General features: G+C 46.6%; 1 pseudogene; it reads right to left on the bottom strand.

Moving 5' to 3' along the window:
• Positions 1–11,123: 11,123 nt before the first annotated feature.
• LOC144491840 (uncharacterized) overlaps positions 11,124–11,727 on the bottom strand; it is a 44,817-nt pseudogene continuing 44,213 nt past the window's right edge.

Raw genomic sequence — 11,727 nt, 5'->3', positions numbered from 1 at the left:
TAAGAGGGAGGCAAAAATAGCCATTGGACCATTGGAAAATGAGGCTTGAGAAGTTATAATAGGAAACAAAGCAATGGCAGAGGAACTGAATAGTTACTTTGCATCATTCTTCATGGTGGAAGACACCAGTGGGATGCCAGAGCTCCAGGAGAGTCAGGAGGCACAGGTGAGTGCAGTGGCCGTCACTAAGGAAAAGGTTCTGGGGAAACCAAAAGGTCTGAAGGTGGATAAATCGCCTGGACCGGATGGACTACACTCCAGGGTTCTAAAAGAGATAGCTGAAGAAATTGTGGAGGCATTGGTGGTGATCTTTCAGGAATCACTGGAGGCAGGGAGGGTACAGAGGACTGGAAAGTAGCAAATGCAACACCAAGACTGGAGGGAGGCAGCAGATGGGAAATTACAGGCCGATTAGCCTGACTTCGGTCATTACAAGATTTTAGAGTCTATTATTAAAGATGAGATTGCAGAGTACTTGGAAGTGCATGATAAAGTAGGACTGAGTCAGCACGGCTTTGCCAAGGGGAGGTCATGTCTGACAAATCTGTTAGAGTTCTTTGAGGAGGTAACAAGGAAGTTAGATAAAGGTGAACCAGTGGACATGATTTATTTAGATTTCCAGAAGGCCTTTGACAAGGTGCCGCATGGGAGACTGTTAAATAAGTGAAGTGCCCATAGTGTTAAGGGTAAGATCCTGGCATGGATAGAGGATTGGTTGACTGACAGAAGGCAGAGAGTGGGGATAAAGGGGTCTTTTTCAGGATGGCAGCCGGTGATTAGTGGTGTGCCTCAGGGGTCAGTGCTGGGCCCACAACTTTTCACAATATGCATTAACAATTTGGAGGAAGGAACTGAAGGCACTGTTGCTAAGTTTGCAGATGATAAAAAGATATGTAGAGGGACAGGCAGTACTGAGGAAGCAGGGGGGCTGCAGAAGGACTTGGACAGCTTAGGAGAGTGGGCAAAGAAGTGGCAGATGGAATACAATGTGGAAAAGTGTGAGGTTATGCACTTTGGAAGGAGGAATGGAGGCATAGACTATTTTCTAAATGGGAAAATGCTTAGGAAATCAGAAACACAAAGGGATTTGGGAGTCATTGTTCAAGATTCTCTTAAGGTTAACGTGCAGGTTCAGTTGGTAATTAGGAAGGCAAATGTAATGTTAGCATTCATGTCGAGAGGGCTAGAATACAAGAGCAGGGATGTACTTCTGAGGCTGTATAAGGCTATGGTCAGACCCCATTTGGGATATTGTGAGCAGTTTTGGGCCCCATATCTAAGGAAGGATGTTCTGGCCTTGGAAAGGGTCCAGAGAAGGTTCACAAGAATGATCCCTGGAATGAAGAACTTGTCGTATGAGGGACAGCTGAGGAGTCTGGGTCTGTACTCATTGGAGTTTAGAAAGATGAGGGGGAATCTTATTGAAACTTCCATGATACTGCGAGGCCTGAATAGAGTGGACGTGGAGAGGATGCTTCCACTAGTAGGAAAAACTAGAACCAGAGGGCACAACCTCAGGTTAAAGGGACGATCCTTTAAAACAGAGATGAGGAGAAATTTCTTCAGCCAGTGTTGAATCTGTGGAACTCTTTGCTGCAGAAAACTGTGGAGGCCAGGTCATTGAGTGTCTTTAAGACAGAGTTAGATAGGTTCTTGATTAATAAGGGGATCAGGGGTTATGGGGAAAAGGCAGGAGAATGGGGATGAGAAACAAAATCAGCTATGATTGAATGGTAGAGCAGACTCGATGGGCCGAGTGGCCTAATTGTGCTCCTATGTCTTATGGTCTTATGGTCTTAGAACCACACAATCATGTGGGTCACCCTGATAGATCAAATTGTCTGCCAAAAAGGAGGTACTTTTACTTCCTTCACTGTAGTATTCCTTCTCTATAAAATGAGAGTCCATCAGGTGATCCAATTCTTTATTTTGTTTTTGGGTTTCCCCATTCTCCTTTACTTATGCCCAGGCTTGGCTCTGCAAGACCCAATGCCTCCCAGCATCTGTGGAATCAAAATCAATCCATGTCCTGTGGGATTCCTCAGTCCTGTGAGTTACCAGGACTCACACCTATTTAGTGCTCATGTCTGCAATCAGTTGTCCCTATTTAATTGGCCAAACAGATCTATAAAATGTATCCATGTTGGGGCACAGCCCCTTTAAGGGAATGGGTCACGTGACCTCAGGTGTGGGGTGAGTTGTTGGGATCCACCCAGAGTGGACAGTCAACGTTTGGAGTGTGAAGTGACAAAGACCTAATGAAGAGGTGTGTTCCCTGACACCTGATTGTGGAGTAGTTATTGAGGAAAATCCTCAGAATTTAACAATAATCTATTAGCAAAGGCCATGGGGGACTCCCGCTTTCACCGGCAGCAATTATTTAGGGTCACCATCGCATCCCCTCTCTTGTGTCCCACCACGGTAAGAACAGCATCCTTCATCCCCTGCCCAGCCTGCCTGTCTGGTGGTAAAGCAGAAAAGACCTCTGCACTCAGACACATAACCATCAGTTTACACAACTCCCTGGCATGGTTGCATGTTACTGTTAAAAAAAATTCCCAGGCGTTGTTTCCTGGAACAAAGACAGGTATCCTTTTTGCTATCTGACCCGATTGTTGAACGGTGTAGGGGGCCAAACACCTCCCTTCATGAGCTGCGATGCTCACTGGCACATAGTCTGCTCGTGAAGATGTTATGGGGTGCATCAAAATTGATCCTTCTGGAAGTGGGGCTGGAGGAGCACTCTCTAGATGGATCGCTCCATCCCCCTTCATGATCCCTTTGATTATTTAAAATTCTTGCTGTCTCATTATCCAAGTCCCTGTCCTCACCCCAGGAGTAGAAACACATTTGATCCCTCCTTTTAACTGACAATTGTTGCTTTAAACTTTCTATTTGCTCCTGACATTTGGTATGATCAGCCTGTGGGTGTCTCTGTTCTGTCCTAGCTTGTTGGAGCACCCTAAGAGCTGCCTTATATCTGTGCATTGCTGCTGTGAGTTTCAAGTTCCTCTTTTTGTCTCTCACCTCGCTTTTCTAAGTGAGCCTGACTTAACAGAGACTGTCCTTGTGACAGGTGGGTGATGTGCAACTGATTTGCCAGTTCCGCATTTTGTTGATCTCTCAGTTTCTGCTTTGTCTTTTCTATTTCTGCATCTATGTTTTGAGTTTGTTATTTTGTGGGGAAAGTCCCGTAATCTCTCTTAGACAGGTGGCCATATTCACCGCCTTCTCAACTTTTGGGGCGTTTTCCCCCAAATCATCATTTACTTCAATCTAATACTCTGCTGGGGTCAGTCCGGGCACCTATTGCTTTACTAAACCAGGTAATTTACGACTAATATATTTTAGAATAATATTATTCCAAGGAGAGTTACCATCTGCCATGGTCAACTCACACTGCAACTAGATTGATAACTGGCCAATTGTCTTCACTGCCTTTGCCCTAAGTGATCCACTTTGTGATGCCATTAATTCTAAACATGCTAGATGGGTAATATCTGAAGCAAACTCTTGGAAACCGTGCGATTAGAAACCGTGTGAGAATTTAGAATTTACAGTAGATTTAAGCTTTAACAATGTGTGAATAAACATAAGAAAAACCAATAAACTGCAATATAAATTAAAGCAGGGTCAGTGCGATTTGTCTGAGATGCTAAAAAAGTACAGTTTACCCAACAATTCTGGAGCCCCTGGGTTAGTCTCGGTTAGAAGTAGTTTTGAATTACTCCAGGTCAGACCATTGACGTTTAGGACAAGGAAGAATGTACTAGGAAGGGAATTTAGTTACTTCAGGACCAGACCGCTTTGAAACTACCGAGAAGTACATCCCAGTCACCCAACCTGAGCCTGAATGAAGAGGGCACTAGCCCCACGTGACGACCAGGACCTAAATGGCCAGGTTCATTCCTATGAGGGACAGTGTTGGCCTTCTCAGAGCTCTGGGTCCTCAGTCTTCTGCTATGGTTGGTCTCGAGTGGACACTGCTTGAGTTGTAGCTGCTCCCATCTCCAATAGGCTTCCTCTGATTCTTCTTTGCTTCCTGTGTATATTAGTTAGCTCTGGAATCAATATTCCTGCCAACTGTTAGTCACCAGGCCCTGTAGAGAACAGAATACACCTCCGACTTTTTCCTTTGTCTTTGCAGGTGTCTGGACCAAAATCTGTCGCTAATCACCTCAGCTTGGTTAATCACATCAACTTCGGGAATGCTTAGTCTCACATGTAACCTGCTGCAATATCCAGTTTCACTGTGCTACTTGCTTCTGCTTCAATGTTAGCCTCCTTTTCCCATCATGCATAGTTTGGTCACTGTTATGTACTTGTTGATATACATACTTACAGTAGTCTAACAGAGTCATACTCACAAAATCATACCCTACAATGTCCCAGATACCACCATTGCAATCTTTGGGTATGTCCTGTCCTTCCAGCAGGAAAGACCTGCCAGAAATGGTGGCACCTTTCATGGAAAAGGTTAGACTGATCAGGCCTGTATTGATTGAAGTTTTGAATTGAAACATATAAAATCCTGAGGGGGTCTTGACGGAGTGGATGCTGAAAGGATATTTCCCTTTGTGACACCCCCAATATCCTTTGATTCCCTTGTTAATCATGGCATTATCTACCTCTGCTTTGAAGATATTTAATTATGCTGTCTCCATCACTCTCTGGGGAACAGAGTTCCACAGACTCACAACCCTCTGAGGGAAAGAAACTCTCCTCATCTCTCTCAAATGGGAGGCCCTTCACTTTTAAACTGTGAGTCTATCTACCCCACAAGGGGAAACTTCCTTTCAGTATTCACTCTGTGAAGCCCCCTCAGGATCTTATATCGTTCAATAAGATCACCTCTGATTCTTAAAAACTCCAATGAATACAACCCAACCTGTGCAATCATTCCTCAAAAGATAATACCATCATCCATTAACCCAGGAATGAATTGAGTGAACCTTCTCTGAACTGCTAATGCAATTATATTCTTTCTTAAATAAGGAGAACAAAACTGTACATATTACTTCAAATGTGGTCTCAACAACACCCTGTACAACTAGTAAAATTTCCTTACTTTTATATTCCATCCCCTTTGCAATAAACAACAACATTCCATTTGACTTCCTAATTATTCACAGTACCTGCATACCAGATTTTTGTGATTCATGGCACCCAAACCCTTTTGTCCTCTAGAGTTCTACAATCTCTCTCCATTTAAATAATATACTGCTTTACTGTTTTTCCTGCCAGTGAACAAGTTCAGGTTCATATCTTCCCTCATTATGCTCCACCAACCAACTTTTTGTCCATTCTCTTAACATATCTATATCCCTTTGCAGACCGCGTATGTCCTCTTCACAACTTACTTTACTACCCATCTTTGTGTCATCAGCAAATCTAGCTACTTCATCCAAGCCTGTAAATAATTCTGGCTCCAGCACTGATCCCTGTAGCACTCCACTTGTCACATCTTGCCAACCTGAAAATGGTTTATTTATATCTCTCGGTTTTCTGCTGGCTGACCAATCCTCTAACCATTCTAATATATTATCCCTACACCATGAGCTCTTACTTTTTTTTGACATGACACCTTTTCAAATGTCTTCTGGAAATCTAAGTACACCATATCCACAGGTTCACCTTTATTTACATTGCTTGTTACTTGCTAAAAGAACTTCAGTAAATTAGTCAAACACAATTTTTTTTTCACAAAACCATGTTGACTCAGTCTGATTGCATTTAGCACTGCTGCCTCACAGCACCAGCGACCCGGTTCTATTCTGGCTTTGGGTCACTGGCTGTGTGGAGTTTGCACGTTCTCCCCATTTCTGTGTGGGCTTCCTCTGGATGCTCTGGTTTCCTCCCACGCTCCAATGATGTGTGGGTTCAGTTGATTGGCCATGCTAAATTGCCCCTTAGTGTCAGAGGGATTAGCAGGGTAATACTTGGGGTTACGGGGATAGGGCCTGGGTGGGATTGTTGTCAGTGCAAGCTCGAAGGGCCAAATTGCCTTCTTCAGGACTGTAGGGATTCTATGATTCTGTGATTCGATAAATTGCCCCTTAGTGGTCAAAGATGTGTCGGTTAGGTGAATTAGCAATGTTAAATGCACATGGTTAGGGGGATAGGGCCGGGGCATAGGCTTGGATAAGATAGTCTTTAAGAGAGTTACTGTAGACTTTTTTGGACTGAATGGCCTCCTTCTGCACTGTAGGACTTCTACTGTTCTATGGTTTCTAAGTGCAATCTTCAATAATAGATATCAACATTTTCCTAAGCTAACCTACCTGTAGTTTCCTGGTTTCTGTCCTCTTCAGTTCTTGAATGGAGGAGTGACGTTCACTATTTTGCAATCTGATAGGACCTTTCCAAAACCTAGGGAATTTTGGAAAATTAAAACCAATACATCTACTATCTCATTTCTTTAAAGATCCGAGGCTGGAGTCCATCAAGGCTTGTCAGATTTTAGTTCTAATAATTTTCTCAGAACCCTGGTGATTATCAATGTTTTAAGTGCCTCTCTTTCATTTCCTGATTCACAATTAATTCTGGAATGTCAATTGTAATTTTTAGAGTGAAGACAAATACAAAATATCTATTCAATTCATCCTCCATTTCCTTATTTTCCATGAGTAATAAGTGACTCTACAGAGCTCACTTTGCATACTCTATTACTTTTTAAAATACCTTACTACCTGTTCTTATATTTCTAGCTATCTCTCTCTCACGCTGCAATGTCTCACTCAGTATTATTCTCATTTTGCACCTGCAGTGACTAAGCCCTCCCACTAGGTGGGGACCAAGAGTTTCAGTTCAAAACCAGAGTCAGGAGTGAAGTGAGCAGTGAAGGAGTGACTGAAACTGAGCCAGAGGGTGGGAGCTGAAAGGGGAAGACAATGTCAGGGGCATTCTGTGAAGGGAAAGTCTGTGGATTTAAAGTGAAACTGACAGCAGTAAACAGATATACTGACAATACTCTATTCACAATATTAAAATAAAACCACACTAACGGGGTCAACGTTAAACAAGGACTTGGTGTGACTGGGTCTGTGGCAGGTAGTAAGGAGACAAGCGAGGGGAAAACCGCTTTGATCTCATCCTCACTCATTTCCCTGTCATAAATGCATCTTTCCATGACAGCATCACAGTCCTTGTGGAGACAAAGTCGCATCTTCACATTGAGGATACACTCCATCATGTTGGGTGGCACTACCGCTGTCCTGCTTGGGATAGATTTTAAACAGATCTAGCAACTCAAGACTGGGCATCCAAGAGGTGTTGTGGGCCATCAGCAGCGTTTTCAGTGCCCTTTGATGCCACGCACCTTGTGCATGTTGTGGTGTGCCAGACAATTGCAAGGTGCATGTGGAAGACCACACATTCCACATGGTTTGTTAAGTTTGGTTGACCAAGCTGGCATGCCAAGAGTTGAAGCTGGGCACAGAGCTTGTAGACTTTGCCACTTTGCGAGGATTGATTCATATTTGTGCCCACCCTTCAGTAATGCTTCAAGAGTGTACACTGTTGACATGTCAAGATCTTTTTGATAAGCCTCAATGGGTGTTAATGCTATCATCAACTCAGTGACTTGCTCAGCCAATTTTGTATCAGAAAAATCACATCCCAGCCCATTTATCTGCAGCAACTAGGGAAGTGATCTGTAGACTCATTTCACAGTTTTCTAAAGAACATGAACTCCAGGTGATGAATGCAAAAATTGAGGTTGACCACAGTTGGTATTCTGAAGTGGCCAATATTTTCATTGAATCATAGAATCCCAACAGTACAGAAGGAGGCCATTTGGCCCATCGAGCTTGCACTGACAACAATGCTGCCTAGGCCCTATCTCCTTAACTTCACATATTTACCCTGCTAAGCCCCCTGACAATAAGGGACAATTTAGCATAGCCAATCAACCTAACCTGCACATCTTTGAAGTGTGGGAGGAAACTGGAGCAAGCGGAGGAAACCCATTGATGCACCATCAATCGAGCAAAGACTAGTTTGTATGCAAGAACAAATAGGCTTTTATTAGCAAAAGACTTGGAGCACACCCATGCCGATGAACTGGTCCAGACTGAGGCAGGAGGGTGGGAAGCAGTCGCCTTTATACCTGGACCGGGGGGGGGGAGGAGTCTTGGGTAGGGCCGGCAGGGATGTGTCCAGGCATGTCACATATACAGGTAATAAGCGAACAGTGGTTTACCACACCCATGCAGATGTGGGGAGAACATGCAAACTCTGCACAATAACCCTAGGCCGGAATTGAACCCTGATGCTGTGAGGCAGCAGTACTAACCACTGTGCCACCGTGCCGCCCTTCTTATTAGAATCATTCTGCTCCTCTTCTGATACCCTCGGCACATTAAACCTACAATGCCCTTCATTGTCTGTTTCAATTTTTATCTTGATAGCTTGCTTGTCCAGTTCCAACACTGACAAATCAATAAACCAGAATTCTGTGCAGTGTTTGAACAGCTTATGTTCAGAGCAATGTTTGTTGCTGCAGTAGCAAGCATCTTTAAGGGATGAGTTTTTAGAGGGTCATGTGACCCATTTGGCCAATCGGGCCAAAGCGCTCGAATCCTGGGGCTGAGGGCGGATACCCCCAGGCAGTCCGGAGGCTGGAGTCAAAGTCATTGCTAGCATCTTTACCACTCTCTGTAAACAGTTCTAACTTGTTAACTAAACAGTTCTTAGATACTCCACTTGGTGGTCACTATTCTTGCAGCTACTGTTGCCTTCCAGTTAAGACACGGAAATTTGTGTCAATGTTTCCACACTTTCTGTGTTTTCAGAATTAGCAACAAACTTTCCTGCTTTTTGAGTATTCAGGAGATAAGATGCCGCAGCTGCCTGCATGACTTCTCTGGTCACCATGCCTTGTTCCTGGGCTTTTTGCTGCTCTGGGTGTATGGTGCTATTGTCCCATCCAGAAAATGGTGTTTTTGTTATGGCTGTATCACAATGCTGAAAAAAACACTGTAATGGCTGCATAGCTTTTCCCAACCTTTCTACCCCTTCTTGAGTCTGCATTTGAGCAACCTTCCTTGGCACTGTCTTGTGCTGCTGATCCAGTGGCCCCTTTATTCACTGTTGCTGCATGAGTACTGTCTCACACTGTACCTCTTGGAGTTTTATTTTTCAGTAATGGTGAGCTTGTAGACCACTGCTGTAGTTCCAAGAACAGGGAACTCTCCCATTTCTGAGCGTTTGGTGGGAGTTCAATGTGCTGCTGTGCTGCTGCATGTATCAAGGCTCAAGGGGTGGAATTTTACGAGATTTTTCTCTAAGTGTCCACTAGCACGAAAACAGGAGAGTTCCTGATCCGTTTTACGGGTGAGTTTTCAATCCCAATTTTATGCATTTAGTCTTTGAAATGGTCTATGGGCTAGACCATTTCTAGCCACTAGAGGCAGTGGGTGGGGTTTACTTCGCCAGATCAGATCGAAGCCACAAACTGCACTTGCGCAGGAAAAGCACGGGAAAAAAACAGTTTTGCTGACAGAACCCCACCCCCGGGCCAGATATAGCCACCCCTTCCACCCCCCCCCCCCCCCCCGCCCCCCCCCCCCCCCCCCCCCCCCGGACATCGGAGACCCCCAACATCACTGACCCACTTACCTCACCCCCACCATCCCCCCTGCTCCCCAGACCCCCTGGCACATGGCCCCCTGATCACCACCCTGGCCCCGATGGCTGAAGGACATGACCCTCTCTCTCTCCTGCTCCTGATCATCACAGAGACATAAAATTCGCCGTCCCAGGGAAAGGGATGGAATCGCTGCCTGGGAGGTGGTGGCAGCAGTTAGTACCAGGGCACTGGCCAGGAGAACTGGGAAGCAGTTCCGTAAAAAAACCGAATGACCTCATCTGGACAGCAAGGGCGAGTGCTTAACCTCATCTGGCATCTTCCCCCTAAATGACCCCCAGATTCCCCCATCCCCAGCACCCTGCATGCTTCCAGCCCCTGACTCCCAAGCATCTCGCTTCTCCAACCCAAGAGTATCACAACCCCTGCCCAATGAGGGCCACCCCCTGATACCATGCAGGACTCGTGCCAACAGATTTAAACATGGCTCCTTCTGTCCCGGTAAGAAGTCTCACAACACCAGGTTAAAGTCCAACAGGTTTATTTTGTAGCACAAGCTTTTGGAGTGTTGCTCTTTCTTCAGGTGAGTTCAGCTGAAGAAGGAGTGACACTTCAAAAGCTTGTGCTACCAAATAAACCTGTTGGACTTTAACTTGGTGTTGTGAGACTTCTTACTGTGCTTACCCCAGTCCAACGCCAACATCTCACATCCTTCTGTCCCCACAGGGGAAGAATGCCCATTATCGCCAGGAGAGGGTGTAGAAGAGAGAGTATGGTGTCCCTGAGATCCGGGACCTCATCCGCTTTGAGGAGTGGGCACTGGAGCTTGCAGGAGATGAGGGCATGTGGACCATTAGCGACAGCATGGTCAGGATGGAGCATAGAGGTGAGCTGCCAATCCTCCACTTGTTGGAGAAATCTCAAGTAAGTTGCTGCAGCCCAGATTCCTTTCCCTCCCTTGCACCTAACCTTGTGTACTGTGTTGCAGGAAGGGACGCCGACGCACCTGGGCCATCTGGCATCGCGGCCCCCACTGCTGCTCCCACCTATCCTGCCCCTGACAACTCGGAAGACTCCCTGGAGGAAGCCGATGAAGGGATCTCCGAGGCCGGCACCAGTTTTGCGTCAGCTTCCACCTCACAACTCACCGTCCTAGAGACTCTCACATCTGTGGGTCAAGTTAATGGCGAGGCATCCGGGTCACTCTCTGGTGCGCACGACACATCTGCTGATGTACATTGAGTGGAGGATGGAACGCCCGAGGCCCTCTGGCACATGGGGGCTTCCCGGAGGTGAGGACTAGGCTGGCCCCAGGCTACATGCTGGGCCTCTGTGATCACTTCTCCCTCAGCTGCTGGAGATGCAGCAACAGAGCCAGGGAATGCAGGAGGGGCTGACAGCAACACTAGACCGACTGAGGGGCCGTTGGGAGGCATCCCAAAGCTTTCAGGTGGACCAGCTATTATCTGTCTTGCTTGGTTCCCAGGCCAACACTGCAAGGGTGGCATCCATGGTTCAATCCTGGGGCAGGAGATCATCATTTGTGTAGGTTCCAAGCGATGGCCGAGTCACAGCAGGCCACGGCGGAGTCCCTGAGGGCCACAGTCAAGTCACAGCAGGCCATAGCTGAGGGCTCCAACAGGCTTCTCAAGATTCTGCGGCCCATGGCTGAGAGGCTGCAGAGCTTACAGGAGACCCAGCAGGACAGTGCTGAGACACAGCGGGCTATGGCAGCAGTCTTTGAAAACGTGGCCCAGTCACAGAGGATCATGGCTAAGGGGCTGCAGGGCATGGCCCAGTGTCCGAGGGCACCTGCTGCTGCCATTGACAGGTGGGCCCCGACTCAGAGGGCCATCGCATAGGGCTCAACCATCATGGCAAGAACATAGGTGGTCCTCCAGGACTGGCAGGGCCACGTGATGCTGGAGCTTCTGGAGCTCACTGCAGAAGCACCACTATCCCATGGAGTAACCCAAGGCCCACAGGAACCCCGGGAGAGGAGGAAGGGCTCAAGCCCATGCCGGTGCCTTCCAGCCAGGAGACTGCGGCTGTGACTACACTTCTGACTCTCCCCTTCCTGACACCAGGGCATCTCACGGGCAGCGGGATGAAGAGGGTGTCATGGGTATGTCCCAAACACC

This window comes from Mustelus asterias, chromosome 3 (assembly GCF_964213995.1).
Source record: "Mustelus asterias chromosome 3, sMusAst1.hap1.1, whole genome shotgun sequence".
In the NCBI taxonomy this organism is placed as follows: domain Eukaryota; kingdom Metazoa; phylum Chordata; class Chondrichthyes; order Carcharhiniformes; family Triakidae; genus Mustelus; species Mustelus asterias.
Note: the sequence above shows the minus strand (reverse complement) of the source record. Positions and strands in the feature narration are given on the sequence as shown.